Source organism: Prunus mume, linkage group LG3 (assembly GCF_029339155.1).
Source record: "Prunus mume cultivar Tortuosa linkage group LG3, ASM2933915v1, whole genome shotgun sequence".
Taxonomy (NCBI): domain Eukaryota; kingdom Viridiplantae; phylum Streptophyta; class Magnoliopsida; order Rosales; family Rosaceae; genus Prunus; species Prunus mume.
In genome coordinates this window covers 25,375,542-25,393,332 of record NC_142700.1, presented here as the reverse complement: position 1 = coordinate 25,393,332, position 17,791 = coordinate 25,375,542, and the positions used below count along the sequence as shown (strand labels likewise).

The 17,791-nt window shown below is 37.1% G+C and overlaps 1 non-coding gene and 1 pseudogene across 1 annotated transcript; one reads left to right on the top strand and one right to left on the bottom strand.

Moving 5' to 3' along the window:
* Positions 1-7,840: 7,840 nt before the first annotated feature.
* On the bottom strand, positions 7,841-8,838 carry LOC148919225 (uncharacterized; annotated as a pseudogene).
* A 1,062-nt stretch (positions 8,839-9,900) lies between these two features.
* LOC148919224 (small nucleolar RNA R71) lies at positions 9,901-10,007 on the top strand. Its single transcript, XR_016125745.1, has one exon. It is a non-coding gene; the product is annotated as a small nucleolar RNA R71 (small nucleolar RNA).
* The last annotated feature ends 7,784 nt before the right edge of the window (positions 10,008-17,791 follow it).

The window sequence follows — 17,791 nt, the reverse complement described above, 5'->3', positions numbered from 1 at the left end:
AGACAAAGGACACAAAATTCACCTGCCTAGAAAAGTACGTATCCCAAAATAGACAACCAATTACACAGTTTGAGCCCTTCTAGCTCAAAACTAATTAGACAAAGTACACAAAATCCTCCTGCTCAGAAAAGTACCTAACCCAAAATAGGCAAGCAATTACATAGTTTTAACCCTTCAAACTCAAAACCAATTACACAATCCAAACTCATAATCAGAACCAATTACCCAAAATCCCCCTACCCAGAAAAGTACATATCCCAAAATACATATGACACCCTTGGCAATAATTTCCCTTATTTTCAGGCCATGTTATTATCATGAGAAGTGTTGTCCAAATTTGCTTCTCCTTGTCCTCTTCTTCTTGCCACCTAAACAATGTAATAATGTCAGGTGTGTAAATGTCGAAAAATTGTTAATTAGTCAAATGAGTAAAAATTTAACCAAATGACAAAAACTTACACTTGGCTGTGAAGATGGTAAGCCTCTTCCTCTACTTATGCCTCTTCCTCTAATTGCATTTAGCTTTGAAGATGGTAAACCTCTTCCTTAGTCAATATGTGACGATGGTAAAACTCTTTGTCCATTACCTCTTGTCACCTGAAAAATTTATTGATGTTTATTGTTTTAAAATGACTTAAGCAATAAAAAATTGAATGATTGAGAAAATAAAGCTTACACTTTGTTGTAAATTTGGGTAAATAGTGGCTTGAACAACATGTCTCTTCATCTACTTATGCATCTGCCTCCTTGTCCATTACTTCTTGCCATCTAAAAAAATTAATGATTTCAGTTGTCTAATGACTTATGCAATTTAAAACCACAAGAGCAACCAACACTTTGTTGTGAATTTGGGTAAGCAGTAGCTTGAGCAACATTTCCTATTCCTCCACTTATGCCTCTCTCTCTACTTATGTCTCTTCCTCTACTTATGTCTCTCCCTCTAACTATGCTAGATCCTGGTTGTGAAGAAGCTTGTATTAGTTGTGAAGAAGAACCTTGCTCCATTTAGGCTAAAGATGTATTAACCTACAAAAGTATATAAGAAAATTATTAATGTAAGTATGCCATAACATAGAACTAAACAAGGTGTCTAACAATTATACGTGTTGGTTTTCATTGTTTTATCCATCACATGTTGCTATATTATGGCCTCTTTGACCGCATCCACAACATCTTATTTGAATGAAAACCCTTCAACTCTTGGCTGGTGGGGCAATATAATTTGGAAGCCTAGGGTTTGGTGGGATGAGGGCTGGTATTTCAACCTCACAAGGCTCCTTTGTCCTAACTCTTTTAGGTCTACCTAGTTGTTATTTATAAAGTGGAGGTTTAATTGGAGGAATGCCACATTTATTCCAATGGTCCATTGAAGGGATGGGGTGAATCACTGGTCCATAAGCCTTCATATAAGTTTGGGGCTTATAACAATCATCAACATAAGCAACTGGGTTTTCACATCTTTGAAATATTGTTGAGATTACATGGGGACATGGTATTCCACATAAATTCCACCTCCTACAAGAGCATGTCTTTGCTCTAAGGTCTACAACAAATTCTCCACCATAAATGTGGCTCAATTGATGCAATTTCTCACCAGCCAATCTAGAAATGTATTGTGATGAACATAGCTTGTTCTTCTCAATTATCTTGAATATCCTAGTCCCAACAGAGTATAACCAATTCTTACATGCAGACCTCTGATGTGATTAATTGCAAGTGGACAATATCGCTCAAATTAATATAGTAGTAAGTAGAGTATCGTTCCAACAAGGATCAAATAATCTATTAAATACTAGAATGATTTATTTCTAATTATATTTGAATTAAACGAAAAGAAAATTATGATGATTAAAATCTAATTAAGCAAACAAAATAAATTGAGATTAAGGAAATAATGTAAAATATGAAAATAAAGATGATAAAGTACTAGGGCACCGATTTCACCTAGCTAATCCCACCCAAATCCTTCTAGCTTGTTAATTCTAATTACCTAACATGTTGATAATCGTTTTCCCTTACCTCACCAATACTCTCTTCTGAGTTATATTAGTTGTATTCCTTACCATCAACCCACTCTATTCCTAGTTATGGATTTAGATAGCTCAGAACCCATTAAGATTTGTGAAAAACAATAAAGATTACACAAACCATAACCTAGTCTTCCGAGTCGGCTATGTAATTTATGGTACTTGTTACAAGAAGCTATTTACTAGGAATCTCCTTCCGGTCTCAACCTAATTCTTCCAATCATGCAATTAGTGGCCAATTAATTGAAAACATTAATAACGGTAATAAGCGCTCAACATGTATAGATAAATAAAATTAATAATATAAAAGAATTTGAGTATTCATAGCCAGGCTACATCGTAGCCCTAGTAAAAGGAATTAGTTCATGAAGGACTTATTGAGAATCATGATGGTTGATGAAGACATGGAAGACACCGAATTCTCCAAGTAGAATGCTAAGGTTGCACAAGCTTTCTTGGTATTCTCCTTTGGATATTTAGGCTATGAGTATGAATATGGAGGATGATCGGTGATGGGTGGTCCCTTGAACAATGACCTAAACTTCCTATTTATAAAACTCCTAAAAATCCTATATAAGGTATAATTACAATTGTTATAAAAGTATGATTCCTTCTAAAATAGGGTCTTCTTTATTTCTCCTTGTTTGACTTGATTAATCTCCAATCTTCATCTTTTTGCTCTTTTTAGCACACTTTCTCCTATTTCCATAGTTCCTTCACAAATCTCACAAAACCAATTAAAACAACCAATTTAACCCAAGGAAATTAAAAAATAAATAAGTAAAGGAGGCATAAAATATATACAAATTATAGGCTTATCAAATACCCCCAAACCTATCTTTTGCTAGTCCTCTAGCAAAATTGAAAATCAAAAATAAAATAAAACAAACAAACTAAACTAAACCACTTTCGCAAGTAATCTCGATGGCACTTAGCATGTGCCACAAGCCTTTAAACCTCTAGGTGTCCCTAGTAGGAGGAGTTGTGTCTCCTGAGGGTTTACCAGTCACGACACCCACAAACGCTCCTTGCAAAACAAATTCGTTAAAACAATACTTCCAACAAACTACTAATAACCAATGAATGGCAATCACAATTCAAAAACTAAAGTTATGTCACTACAAATAAAATGCACCATAATGTAAAGCCAATACTCCAAGCACTCGAACTTAAAGATAACCACACTTGGCGTGTGTACAAATTCGCCTCGACTCTAGGTCTCACAAGATAACTCTCAATTTTTTCACAGAACCTAAGGTTGCACTCTTACCCAGCATATGTGAATGAAGTTAGGTAAAGAAATCAAAGTATAAGACACATATGCATCCCAAATGAATAAAAGGCAATTTCTGAAAATAGATCTCATGGAAAGGAAATCAAATACTAAGAACCATAGATGAAGCACCTACCTCCACTTCCGAGTAAGAATTCCCCAAAGATCCGTTATGTCTTTACTATGGTTGTAATGAGGGGCTAGGTTATGGGTTATGAAAGAAGGATAGAAGATACTAGAACTTGAGACATACCAAGGCATTTATCGTGTCATAAGGCTTGGCTCTTCAAATTTACTTCACAAAGGTGTCCATGATTTTTGATATGCTTCACTTTTTTTCTTGTTCTTTTTTTCTTTCTTTTTTTGAATATATATCTTCTTCTTTTTCTTTTTCTTTTTCTTTTCTTTTTCTTAAACTTTGAGTACATATTTCCCGGTACATGCCACCTCTTTTGTTGATGTAGAGCTTAACCTTCATCCTTGTCTTCATGTGCCATGGCATATCCCAAGTTATAGGGTATGGCTAAAAATAAGGTGAAAAGGGTAAGGAAATATTGTGGGTGATGAAATAAAAGGCTAAGTGTTTGGCTTCAAAGGGTTGATGGCACACACAATGGGTAGGACATGAGGTTTATTTAGTGGTCAGAACATGCATAGCCTAACATCATCTCTCAAGGTCCATCCACTCAAAAGTGAAAGCATAAGATTATTCATACAAATGAGAAATTAGTTCTTAGTATTCAATTCAAAAGCCTAATTGAGATCAATCTAAATAAGAAAGAAAGAAAATAGTAAATAAGAATAATTCCCAATACTCTCTCAATAAATGGCAATTTGGCTCAAGCATCTCACAATGGTAGTCTCCACTATTTCTCGACAATCATCCAACTATAGCTACCTTGTCCATCAAAATACTTGAAGTATGGCTATGTGAAGTGCTATAATTATGATGCATAAACGTTCATGGCAACACTTTAGTTAAAGAAATATGATCAAACATTACGTATACATCACTATTAGTAAGAGAAAGTATAGGCTTTAACAAAGTTTTATGTTTTTCAAAAGGTAAAGGAATTTTGTGATTTGCAAACAAATATGCATGAATTTATGAGTTCTAATTGCTTAGGAATAAAGAAATTTCATCAAAAGGAAGAGGACACACCTGGAATAGCTCTTAGAAACCTCTGATAGCGAATGGAATGGATCGTAATTGATTTGGAATGAAATTAGAAAATTCTGGAAAATTTAGTTTTAGCGACCAAAACATCTGATGAATGCCATTGCTGAAAATCCTTTAGCAATGAAAAATCTGATGAACACCGCCGCTGAAAACCCTTTTGTAACGAAAAATCTTCATATTTCTGGGCAAATTGCAGCTAGCCTTTTTTTGGGTTTTAGGCCACTTTTTTAGCTTCCAATCTTCCTAAAACGTCATGTAAACCACTTGAGACCCCCCAAACTTGTTTCAAATCATCATAATAACCATTCTAAACATGTTGATGGCTTCAAATTTACCTGAAAAACATCAAAAAAGAAAATAGGCAAAATTTTTGATTTTGACCAAAATAAGAACATAATAACCTCTTTTACTATTTTCTGGGTTTTAAAGTCATATAATGACCAAAACAACATCTATAACACATCTGCAACATGTTTGCAATCATCTTGGGGCTAGAAAAATTCAAGAAATGTTCTTTGAAACACAAAATCCTTTCTTTGGAACATAAAATCTGTTTTTTTATTTCTTTTTATTTTTCTTTATGACTTAAACCTCCAAAAACAACATAAACAACAAAATTCCACACCCCCAAACCTAAACTAAGCATTGTCCTCAATGTTTAAAGTAAATGCATGTAACGATTAGTAAAGGCATAGAAGGATGGAAAATAAAGTATTTTTAAAAGAAAATTAAAAAAAATGAAAAGAAAGGAACGAATGTACCTAGTTAGGTTGCCTCCCAACAAGCGCTTGGTTTATAGTCATCGGCTTGACTTTTTGAAGATGATCACTCTGGGTCATGGAGAGCAAGGGTCTCCTTTTGATGATCAAAATGTGCTTCTAAGTATGGCTTCAAACGTTGTCCATTCACCTTGAAGATAGTGCCGAGGGCATCATGTTGAATTTGAATAGTACTGTATGGAAATTTTTGCAAAACGGTGCAAGGTCCAGACCATCTAGACTTGAGTTTTTTGGGAAAGAGGCGTAGGCGAGAGTTGTAGAGAAGAACTTTTTGGCCCACGTAAAAATCTTTCCGAATAATATGTTTGTTGTGCCACTTCTTAGTACGTTCTTTATAAATTTTTGTATTCTCATATGCATCATTCCGGAACTCATCCATCTCATTCAATTGCAAGGTTCTCTTTTCACTGGCGGCTTGCATGTCGAAATTAAGTGTCTTGACAACCTAATAAGCTTTATGCTCAAGCTCCACAGGTAAGTGACAAGCTTTCCCAAAAATAAGTCAAAAAGGGGACATACCTATGGGTGTTTTGTATGCTGTCCGGTAAGCCCATAGTGCATCATCCAATTTCAAGCACCAATCTTTTCTAGAGGTACTAACCGTCTTTTCTAAGATGCGTTTTAATTCCCGATTCGAGACCTCTACTTGCCCACTAGTTGGGGATGGTAAGGAGTGGCAACCTTATGTGTAATACCATATTTAGCAATAAGAGAATTAAAAGAACGATTACAAAAATGCGTACCTCCGTCACTAATAATGGCACAGGGAGTACCAAAACGAGTGAAGATGTTCTTTTTTAAGAATCTAAGCACATTCTTGGCGTCATTGGTAGGCAAGGCCACGGCTTCAACCCACTTAGAGACATAATCAACGGCTACCAAAATGTAGAGATTGTTGTAAGATGGTGGGAAAGGTCCCATGAAGTCAATGCCCCAAACGTCGAATACTTCAAATGTATGAGCATCCTTGAATAGAGTTGGCCAAAAGAATCCCGATTGGAGTACCTTAGCTGCAGTTTTGGTGGCTCCGAAGTGCCCTCCACATGCTAGTGAATGACAATGATGAAGAACAGCAACCATCTCGGTCTCATTCACGCATCTTCGGATAACTTGATCAGGGCAATGCTTCCATAAATAATGATCATCCCAATAAAATTGCTTTACTAGTGAGAGGAACCTTTTCTTTTGTTGAAAAGTCATGTCGGGTGGAAGGATATTACTAGCTAAATAGTTAACATAGTCGGCATACCAAGGGACGATGGAAGATTGGATGGCAAAGAGTTGCTCGTCGGGAAACATCTCGGCCACGACGTTTTCAGACCCCTTTTTGTCTCGTATTTCCAAATCAAACTCTTGTAATAACAATACCCAAATCGAATCAATCGTGGCTTTGCATCTTTCTTTGATAATAAATATTTCAAAGCTGAATGATTGGTGTAAACAATTACCTTAGAGCCGATGAGATAGGAACGAAACTTGTCTAAGGCAAGGACAATGACTAGTAGCTCTTTCTCAGTTGTGGCATAATTCAATTGGGCATCATTGAGGGTTCCGCTAGCGTAGGAAATCACATGAAGAAATTTGTCTTTCCTTTGGCTCAAAACAGCCCTTAAAGCAGAGTCACTGGCATCGCACATAATTTCGAATGGTACTTCCCAATTTGGTGTGATAATGACTGGAGCGGATGTGAGTTTCTCCTTTAGAATCTTGAAAGCCTCCAAACATTGTTCATCAAAGTTGAACGTGACATCCTTGAGAAGTAGATTGCATAATGGCTTCGTAATCTTTGAAAAATCCTTAATGAAACGACGATAGAACCCGGCATGACCAAGGAAACTTCGGACTCCTTCACGGAGGTAGGTGGTTGCAAATTGGCAATAGTGTCAATCTTGGCTTTGTCAATCCCAATTCCTTTGGCTGAAATCTTGTGCCTAAGAACTATTCATTCTCTTAGGCATTTTTCCCAATTCAAAACCAAATTAGTTTCTTCGCAACGTTGTAGGACCAAAGCTAAATTTGAGAGACAAGAATCGAATGATGACCCAAAAACAGAGAAATCGTCCATGAACACCTCAATAAAACGCTCCACCATATCAGAGAATATACTCATCATGCAACGTTGAAAAGTAGCGGTGGTATTGCACAAACCGAATGGCATTCTTCTATAAGAAAAGGTACCAAATGGGCATGTGAATGTCGTCTTTTCTTGGTCTTCGGGCGCTATGGGGATTTGATTGTATCCCGAATAGCCATCTAGAAAACAATAATAGGCATGGCCAGCCAACCTTTCCAACATTTGATCAATAAACGACAAGGGGAAGTGATCCTTACGGGTCACAGTGTTGAGCTTCCTATAATCAATGCACACATGCCAACCGGTCACAGTCCTTGTAGGAATAAGCTCGTTGTTGTCATTCTTTACTACTGTGATTCCTCCCTTTTTTGGCACTACTTGGACTGGGCTTACCCAATTACTATCCGAAATTGGATAAATAATTCTGACATCCAAAAGCTTGAGAACTTCGGCACGAACAACTTCCTTCATATTTGGATTTAGCCTTCTTTGATTTTCTATCATTGGCTAGAAATTTTCCTCTAATAAAATTCTATGCATGCATGTAGAAGGACTAATTCCTCTAATATCCGCAATAGTCCACTCAATAGCAGTTTTATGCTTTTTTAGAACTTGTAGTAATTTTTCTTCCTCCTCTTCAAGTAAATCTGAATTAATAATGACAGGGAGAGTTTGAAATGTACCAAGATAGGCATACTTTAAATGCGAGGGTAGTGGCTTCAAGGTGAGGGTTGGTGCGGCAACAGTGCTTGGGACGGGCTTGGTGGCGGCAGCACCAAGTGGCTCAAATTCTCGGTGGAAGGGTGGTGTAGCTTCCAGCAAGTTCACCATTTCAAGCATGCGTGGCTCCTCATCTACAATCTCTATCTCATGGACCAAACTTGCTTCTAATGGATCTTTCGAGTACTCCGCTTCGAATTGTCGTTGAACAACATGATCTATAGCCTCTAATTGGAAACAATACTCTGAATCAATGGGGTATTTGGTGGCATCAAAAACCTTGAATTCCACCTCTTGATCGGCTACTCGTAGGATCAAAGAACCTTTTTCTACGTCAATTAATGTTCTTCCGATAATGAGGAATGGGCGGCCTAAAATAATTGGAGTGTCGACATCTTCTTCCATATCCAAGACTATGAAGTCAGCTGGAAGTATGAACTTGTCCACCTTCACTAATACATCTTCAAGAATTCCGTGAGGATATGTAAGTGATCTATCCGTCATCTGCAAAAAATAGTAGTTTTCTTAATTTCTCCCAAACCTATTCTTTTAGCAATTGACAAAGGCATTAAATTTATACTAGAACCTAGATCACATAAAGCTCTATGAAAAGAAATAGTGCCAATGGTGCACGGAATAGAAAAACTCCCTGGATCCTTTCGCTTAGGTGGTAATTGCCTTTGTATTGCTGCACTGCACTCCTCTGTCAGTTTCACCGTCTCTGTATCGTCTAAACGTCTCTTTTTGCTTAAGATGTCCTTAAGGAACTTTCCATAGCTCGACATTTGGTCTAGTGCTTCACCAAATGGAATGGTAATTTGTAATTTCCTAAAAATTTCAAGAAATTTGGAGAACTGTGTATCCTTCTTATTTTTCTTCAAGCATTGTGGAAAAGGAATTGATGGAACATAGGATTTTGGGGTGAGATTTGTGGATGCTTGCTCGTTGGTTTGAGAAGAAAAATTCATTGCCTGTGTTGCTGAATTTTCGATTGAGCTTACGACGGCGGGTAGGCTATTTTCTTCAGCTTTTTTCGTATCTCTCAACTATTGGTAGTGCTTTTCTAAGTCCAAATCTACAGCAGTTTTGATGGGTCTCTTATTTCGAAGTGTAATTGCCTTCGCATGCTCTTGATTTTTGGATTAACCTTGGTTTGGCTTGGCAATACTCCATGGCTTCTTTCACTCAATATAGTAGCTAGTTGGCCTACTTGCACCTCCAACTTCTGAATAGAAGCACTCTGATTCTGAAGTTGGGCTTTGATTTCAGTCATACATTGGGTGGTAGACATAGTTAACTGAGTAAGAGCATCTTCCAAATTTATTTTTTTCTCTTAAGGTGGAAAACCAAGTTGTGGTTTTTGGACATTCTGAGTATTGCTCCATGAGAAATTAGGGTGCCTTTGCCATCCTGGATTGTATGTGTTGGAGAATGGATCATTGCCAGGACGTCTATAGGTATTCACCATATTGGCTGGTTCTTGCAGAAATTCTGGAAAATCAACCCCATGAGGACAAGATATGGTGGCATGACCGGGAACAGCACAAACGGAGCAAATCTCTTGTGTTAGTGCTCTCCCATTCATAGCAAGCAAGGCGTCCAATTTACTGGTTATAGCGGCAACCTGCTCTTTAGAAGCAAAAGCATTAGAACTACCAATTTCATAAATTTCAGCACGCATACCTCTTGTATCATAATGTTGTGTTTTAATTGCTAGTGTATCAAACAAAGTTTGACATTCAGTTGGTGTCTTGTTCTTAATAGATCCACATGCATAGTTATTCACTGCAGCCTTACTCGAAACGGTTAGTGCCTTATAAAAAATATGCATGAGAACTAGAGTAGGCAAATCATGGTGAGGGCACTGTATTAAAAAATTATTGAACCTTTCTCAAGCTTCTGAAAATGAATCATCGGTCTGTTGATTGAATTGCATGATTTTATCCCTCAGTGCATCAGTTTTCTGAGTTGAAAAGAATTTCTCCAAGAACTTGTTTTGAACCTCCGTCCAGCTAGTCAATAATCCAGGCCTTAGGGAGTTTCGCCACATCTTAGCTTTATCTTTCAGTGTGTAGGGAAAGACTTTCATCCTGAGATGTTCTTTGGTGACTCCCTCTGTCAAAGCCATGTTAGAAACCATATTAAAAATATCTCTAATATGAGCTAAAGGATCTTCAGAACTTAATCCATGAAAAGAAGGCATCATATTAAAGTAGATATTTTTCAATTCAAAATTCCTGGCAGCTGCAGGGAGAATGATGCTTAAAGGTGACGTCGAAATTGTCGGGATATCAAGGTCTCCCATTGTTTCATTCTGTACAAGGGCAATCTCGTCTTCTTGTTGATTCTTCTTTTCTCTGTCTTGTTTTTTATTCTTACGAATTGCTTGAAGCTTTTGTTCAATCTGAGGTTCTAATTCAACTAGTTGGCTAGTTGAAGAGTGGGTACCAGTCATTCACCGTATGCTCAGAAACGAAGTGGTTGTACCTACAAACAAGGACAAAGGATTGCTTAAATAATGAGAGAATAATAGATTTAAAGAAGAAAACAAAACCCAAACACAATTAGAAAAGGAAACTTTAATTATAAAGGAAATTGGAAAGAAACTTTAATAAAGGGAATAGAAAGTTGAATGGAAATAGGAATGGAATTCCTAATGGCTGCGTGAAACACTCCTTGTTTCCCTTTTTTTTTCTTTTTTTTTTCTCTTCTTCCTGCGAGCTGGCTGCTTGGGCTGGTTGCTTGCTTCCTTTTGGTTTGTTTGTGGTCCTGAATCCCTCATGTTCTCTCCTCTCTTTTTTTTTGTTGGAAATCAAATGGAACTAAAGGAGTACCTGAAATAAAATAAAATAAAGTAATAAAAAAATTAACTAATTAAATATTCAAAGTATAACTAGAAAATAAAACGCACTAATATTAACAGATTAAGTCAATCCCCGGCAGCGGCGCCAAAATTTGATGTGATTAATTACAAGTGGACAATATCGCTCAAATTAATATAGTAGTAAGTAGAGTATCGTTCCAACATGGATCAAATAATCTATTAAATACTAGAGTGATTTATTTCTAATTATATTTGAATTAAACGAAAAGAAAATTATGATGATTAAAATCTAATTAAGGAAACAAAATAAATTGAGATTAAGGAAATAATGTAAAATATGAAAATAAAAATGATAAAGCACTAGGGCACCGATTTCACCTAGCTAATCCCACCCAAATCCTTCTAGCTTGTTAATTCTAATTACCTAACATGTTGATAATCGTTTTCCCTTACCTCACCAATACTCTCTTCGAGTTATATTAGTTGTATTCCTTACCATCAACCCACTCTATTTCTAGTTATGGATTTAGATAGCTCAGAACCCATTAAGATTTGTGAAAAACAATAAAGATTACACAAACCATAACCTAGTCTTCCGAGTCGACTATGTAATTTATGGTACTTGTTACAAGAAGCTATTTACTAGGAATCTCCTTCCGGTCTCAACCTAATTCTTCCAATCATGCAATTAGTGGCCAATTAATTGAAAGCATTAAGAACGGTAACAAGCACTCAACATGTATAGATAAATAAAATTAACAATATAAAAGAATTTAAGTATTCATAGCCAGGCTATATCGTAGCCCTAGTAAAAGGAATTAGTTCATGAAGGACTTATTGAGAATCATGATGGTTGATGAAGACATGGAAGGCACCCAATTCTCCAAGTAGAATGCCAAGGTTGCGCAAGCTTTCTTCGTATTCTCCTTTGGATATTTAGGCTATGAGTATGAATATGGAGGATGATGGGTGATGGTTGGTCCCTTGAACAATGACCTAAACTTCCTATTTATAAGACTTGTAGAAATCCTATATAAGGTATAATTACAGTTGTTATAAAAGTAGGATTCCTTCTAAAATAGAGTCTTCTTTATTTCTCCTTGTTTGACTTGATTAATCTCCAATCTTCATCTTCTTGCCCTTTTTAGCACACTTTCTCCTATTTCCATAATTCCTTCACAAATCTCACAAAACCAATTAAAACAACCAATTTAACCCAAGGAAATTGACAAATAAATAAGTAAATGAGGCATAAAATATATACAAATTATAGGCTTATCAACCTCCTACTAGCCATCCTAAGTATCACATACACCCTTATCCTTTGCATCTAATATGACTGCATTGAAACTTTCACATAGATTATTCAACAAAAGATCACATTTAAAATGTGACTCGAAGTGAAATCTGCTCCAATTTTTTGCAGGTCTCTTCATCAACCACTTACAAGCTTCCTTATCCTCATTTTTCATCTTCTCCATTTTTGGCTCTCACCAAGGCATAGTTGTAGCTCTTGCTACAACCCATAATATATGTTTTAGAGTAAAACCAATATGTGATGCCTTAAAGTTATTGTACAGGTGTCTCACACACATCATGTGCTATGCAGTTGGAAGTACTGTCTCAATGGTAGGTACAAGTCCCTGTTGTTTGTCACTAATGACTACCCAAGCTCTTCCATTTGTAATCCTTAAATCTTTAATAAGCAGATTGAAAAACCAAATCCAAGAGTCTTTACTCTCAATATCAACCACAACATAAGCTATTGGAAAATAACCATTGTTCCCATCCACCCCGACAGCCGTCAAGATTTGTCCGGGATAAGGCCCTTTCAAATAGAACATCAACACCAATAACAAGCCTGCAACCCTCTAAAAATCTCTTCTTACACACATACAAGCACACATATATCCTCTAAAATACTGTCTTACCCTTCACAATCCGAGTTTTAACCTTCACTATACTACCCATGTTTGCATTTTTCAATTGTTCTGCATAATCTCATAACCTAGCATATTGTTCTTTGTAAGTACCTTCAATTAAATCTCTTGGCAGCCTCTTTGCCTTATAAACTTAAATTTTTGTGACATTTATTTTGTAATCTTCCAACACATCTTCTTGAAATGATTTCAAATCAAACTTTGAGTTGCGCTTGAGCTTGTTTGCATATTTGTCACAAAGCCAGTTTGATGTGGTATACCTAACCTTGTCTACTCTTCCACACTGATGTTCTAGGCTCAAAATTTTTATTGCAAATGTCCATTCCTCTGTATCAATCTTTGATCCATATACTTGGAAAGAACATCCTTCCACACATTTTGCCTGAACCCGTCTCTTGTTGGTATTTTTTTATCAATTTCACTTCCCACCATGTATAATTGCATGTTTGAAGCCAATATCAATACTTTTTTGTTTGAAAACTTCATTCCCAATCTAAACTCAAGATTTTTCAAATCCACATCTCTTCTATACTGCTTAAACTTTGATAGTTTTTTTTTCTACCATTACCCTCATCTTCAGTCTCACTTCCAGTGTCAAATTCTGATGTGTTAGCACCATCTAATGACACCTCTCCTGGAACCCCATGAGTAGTCCCCTCATCTGCTACATTCTCTCCAACAGTTGGCCTAACATCTGCCTCATTTTCACAGAACTCATAACCACTATCTTTAAATTCTGAATCCTCTTCTTCATCTTCATTTGGCAATTGTGCCCCATCATCATCAATTGTCACATTTGCCCATACATCTTCATTTGGTAATTTTGCCCCTACATCTTCATTTGGTACCTCTTTGATCACATCTTCATTTGCCACTTTTGTCCCAACATTTTCAAAAGTCTCCTCATCTTCAATATACGTCATCTCTTTCACTAGGTAATTATGAGTCACATCCCCATCACAATTCTCTACATCTGCATCATAGTCATAGTCTTGAATTTCACTATAGTATAACACAATAATCTTATTGGATGGTATGTAACCAATCATTTCAACCACTGTAGCATATGATGTAACAAGCTCCAGTCCACTTTCAACATTTCTACACCTAATTTCCAAACTTTGCTCAACTTGAGAAATGTCAACATCATACCCAAGATCTCTCCCAATTTTCAGTAAATCTAACAAGGACAGAAAATCCTCTATAATATTGTCCAAATAACATACCTTACCCTTTTTATAAACCTCATTTTCAAGCCAGCCTCCATGATGTAATTCCAGAGTGCACATTCCATTGGTATCTGCAAACTTGAAACAACAATATGTTAATTTAAAGTCATAGTTTTGTTGTTAATGCTAATGACAATAATTACTGAGTTGAGTGTGAAGCAGACAACCAAGGGACCACAGACATTTAAACAAGCCCCATATTCAACGTTTCAGACAAAATAAAGTTTACACTGTGCAGTCAATGTAGCAAAAGCCAAATCCGCATACAGGAAAACGATTCATTTACCCTTACTTTAAACATAAAACAACCAAAAAGCCAAACACAAACACAGAAAAAGGAATCTTTTACACATAAAGAAACCACACTTCCAGACGAGGACAACTCATCCATTTCCAACCAAAAACAACATAAAATGCATTACAGAAGCCTTTACTATATTTGGGAGTCTTTCCACCCTAACGAAATTCGAACTCCATTATTAGCAAATAGTGAATTTCCCAAAATCCCCAAAATCAAATCCTAACCCAAACTCCAAAATTAACATTGAAATTACACACTAACTTCACCAATTCAGCGACTCGCACACTACTATAGCATCGACCAATTCTGCAACTCACATAAGAATCCCTTTCAATCCATGGTAATCGCCTAAAATGAAAGAAACATCGACCAAACTGCAGGTATTTTGCTTCTGAACAATAGAGCTTCTCAAAAATTCGCATATACCCTTCAAAACTCACCACGTGGCCATCGATGATTAGAAGTGACGGAATCTGTCACAGATGGACCATCTTGATACAAAATAAAGAGTTTAAAGACGGTTCAAATGAAAATTTTAGTTGGTGGACCAAAATGACACTCGAGCAATAGTTGGGGGACCATTTTGGTCATTAATCCTGAGAATTTTTTAAAAAGGGTGTCCAAATCTAATGGTATTCAAACAATACTTTAAACAAGTAACAAAAAGTCTTTTAGTATTCAAAAACTTGCTAATTTCGAAAGATTTTTTTTATGTGGAATTTGTGTGACTTTTTAGTGGGAGGTTATAAATACCAAACCTTATCTCACCCTAACCCATCAAACTTTTCACGTTAAACTTTTTTTGTCGGCTAGAGAAGATGAACAGCTCTTCGTGAACAAGGTATTCCTTCATTCTCATGATGTGTCTTCTTGCGTTTATTGTCTGTCTATTTGCTATATGCCATGTTTGTATATGGTCTATGTCTATGACCCTTCATGGGTTTTGAAACGACCCGACCCAAACTCCACTTTGAAATTCGGGCCGAATCTTGTTTAAAACGATACCTGCGTGGGTTGTAAAAGACCAAAATACCCTGCTAAACAATAACATAAACTCGAGCCCCCAACTCGTGGCTACGCCGATAACTATAGGCTGCCTACGCATTTCTTCGAGGATCAAGCCACACGTAGTTCTTTCCTTTGTTCTTGATTTGTAATGGTTTGTTTATCCAGAATCGCTTATTTATCTGTTAAACTCGCTCTAGGGTTGACATTTCGAGTAACCGGGACTTTGTTTTACGATCCGTCAAATACTATACGATCCTGGAATTACCTAGATCAACATACTTGAAATTGACTACGATCCAACGGTTCAAACGTATTGAACCCGAAAATCACACACTAGGCGAGATCCGTTCGGGGTTCAAACGTTATCCAAATTAAGATCCGTGAAATCCTACGCGCTCGTGGGGACTAGGTGATTATTCAACGACTGACTATGGCCCCCATCCTGCTGCTCACGTGCCGCCCATGAGCCAGAGCGCGTGGTTCCTAAAGCGATAACGCTTCGTCGGAAAAACTCCGAATCACGGCTCAAGACTCCTATCCTAAGTATAACACCCCATTTGGAGCCACTTTTATTCTTGGACCTACCCCAAAAACTGGCCGAAAGTGGCCGGAACCGTGACCCGAAAACCTGCTAAAACCTAGCTCGTAAATCACGCTATCTACGCTGAAAATTTCTGAAATCCTATCCAACCAGCAGCTAGAGCATGAAAAATAGCTAGAAATCCATACCTCACTCGTCCGATTTGGTGGCCGGACGACGGAGAACGAAAGCTCGTAAGTTTTGTTAAAATCGCCTAGCACCGCTGCTTTGGCTGTTTCCGCGACTATGGCGGCGGATCGAGGCGGAAGGGCTGGGGTTGGAAGAGGGAAGTTTGGTGGTTCGTTTGGCACTGGTCTTGCCTTAATTGGAAGTCGGAGCCGAGAGAAAACAGCTCCCAAAGTCGGCTGGTCGTCCCCCAAAACCAGAAAATATAAACCGAATATTGAAATATTGACGGTTATGCCACTAAAATTCTTTTGATCGTTACTCCTTCGTTATATTCTAGGAGTATAAGTGTCTTTTATTAGAATAAATTAATAATTAAATATTAATTAAGGACCGGGTTGTTACAATCTACCCCCTTACAAAAATTTCGTCCTTGAAATTTTACTTACCCTTCACTGGAGGGGGTGAGGGTATTGGGCATACGATTGCTACTTAGGTTCTCAAGTCTGCTCCTCTAGTACTACAGTCACCACTTGCATCTCAATAACTGTATCTATAGGGCAATCAATAAAATTTGAAGGCCACACATTTATATCTGAAAACCTGAGTTGGCTTAAGAAAATATAAAACTCTGAAAAGAACTGATAACTAACTGAATTTATGATAAATTTAAAACTCTGCTACCATGAATCTAATATTTAGCTAAAATCCTGTTTCTCTCGAGTATCGACACTGCTAATCGGGCACAAAAGACTAATTTGCAATTTTTAACTGAAATTAATCAAATTATAGTGTGGCTTCTACCAAAATTCGCGTAGTCTCCCGCAAACCAACATTTCCTAAAAACATTCTGCCTGTAAAGCAAGTATATATGTTTAAATATGTATATGTATCACAACTACCAGCATGCATGAAATCATATCCAAGCAATCAAGCATCATAATATTTTGGCCTCAGGCCACAACGATTCAAATAATCAATCTGCTAATGAAGTTCATGTCAACTTTCAGATTAATAAAATTACTCTAGTAATCTCAAACCTTCTGACTCGTGCATTCTTATTTATGCACGACTTATCAAATAGTAATTCTGCTGAAAAACACCTGAATGTATAATTCATCATGTTCAGAATCCGGCCGACTCAGAGACATCTAGTCAACCCGATCCGCACTCGCTCCACGGTCCGGATAATGTAAAACTCGTAGGGCAACATAAGCTAGAAATACGGGAACCGTTTAATACCATATCCAATAATAACAATTAAAGTCATAGATAATTTAAAGCAAACTGGATTAAGATAAAATAGGCAAGCTCTGAATATCTTTTTATCGACCTCACTTAAGATTTATAAATAAACATACATCTATGTATATATATATATATATATATTTAGTTTAAAAGCCCCTCAAAACTGAAATTGTCTCCACCTAGGCGTACCCCATATCTCGATCCACAATTCGATATCCAGTCAATTCGATAAGCAACAATTCCTCGCAGTCTCGGTGACACAAAATCAACCTGAGCCACAATCGATATCCGTCAATTCCCTGGCAGTCTCGGTGACACAAAATCAACCCGAGCCAGAATCGCGGACTCGGGGACCGTAGTCACCTGATCCGCAAACCGAAAGTCTCGAGACAACCTCTCAATCCGAGCCACAACTTGGCACTACACGGTTCAAAGCGCCCCAAACTCGTGAGGCAAAATAATCGATCTGTCTCAAGGCAATT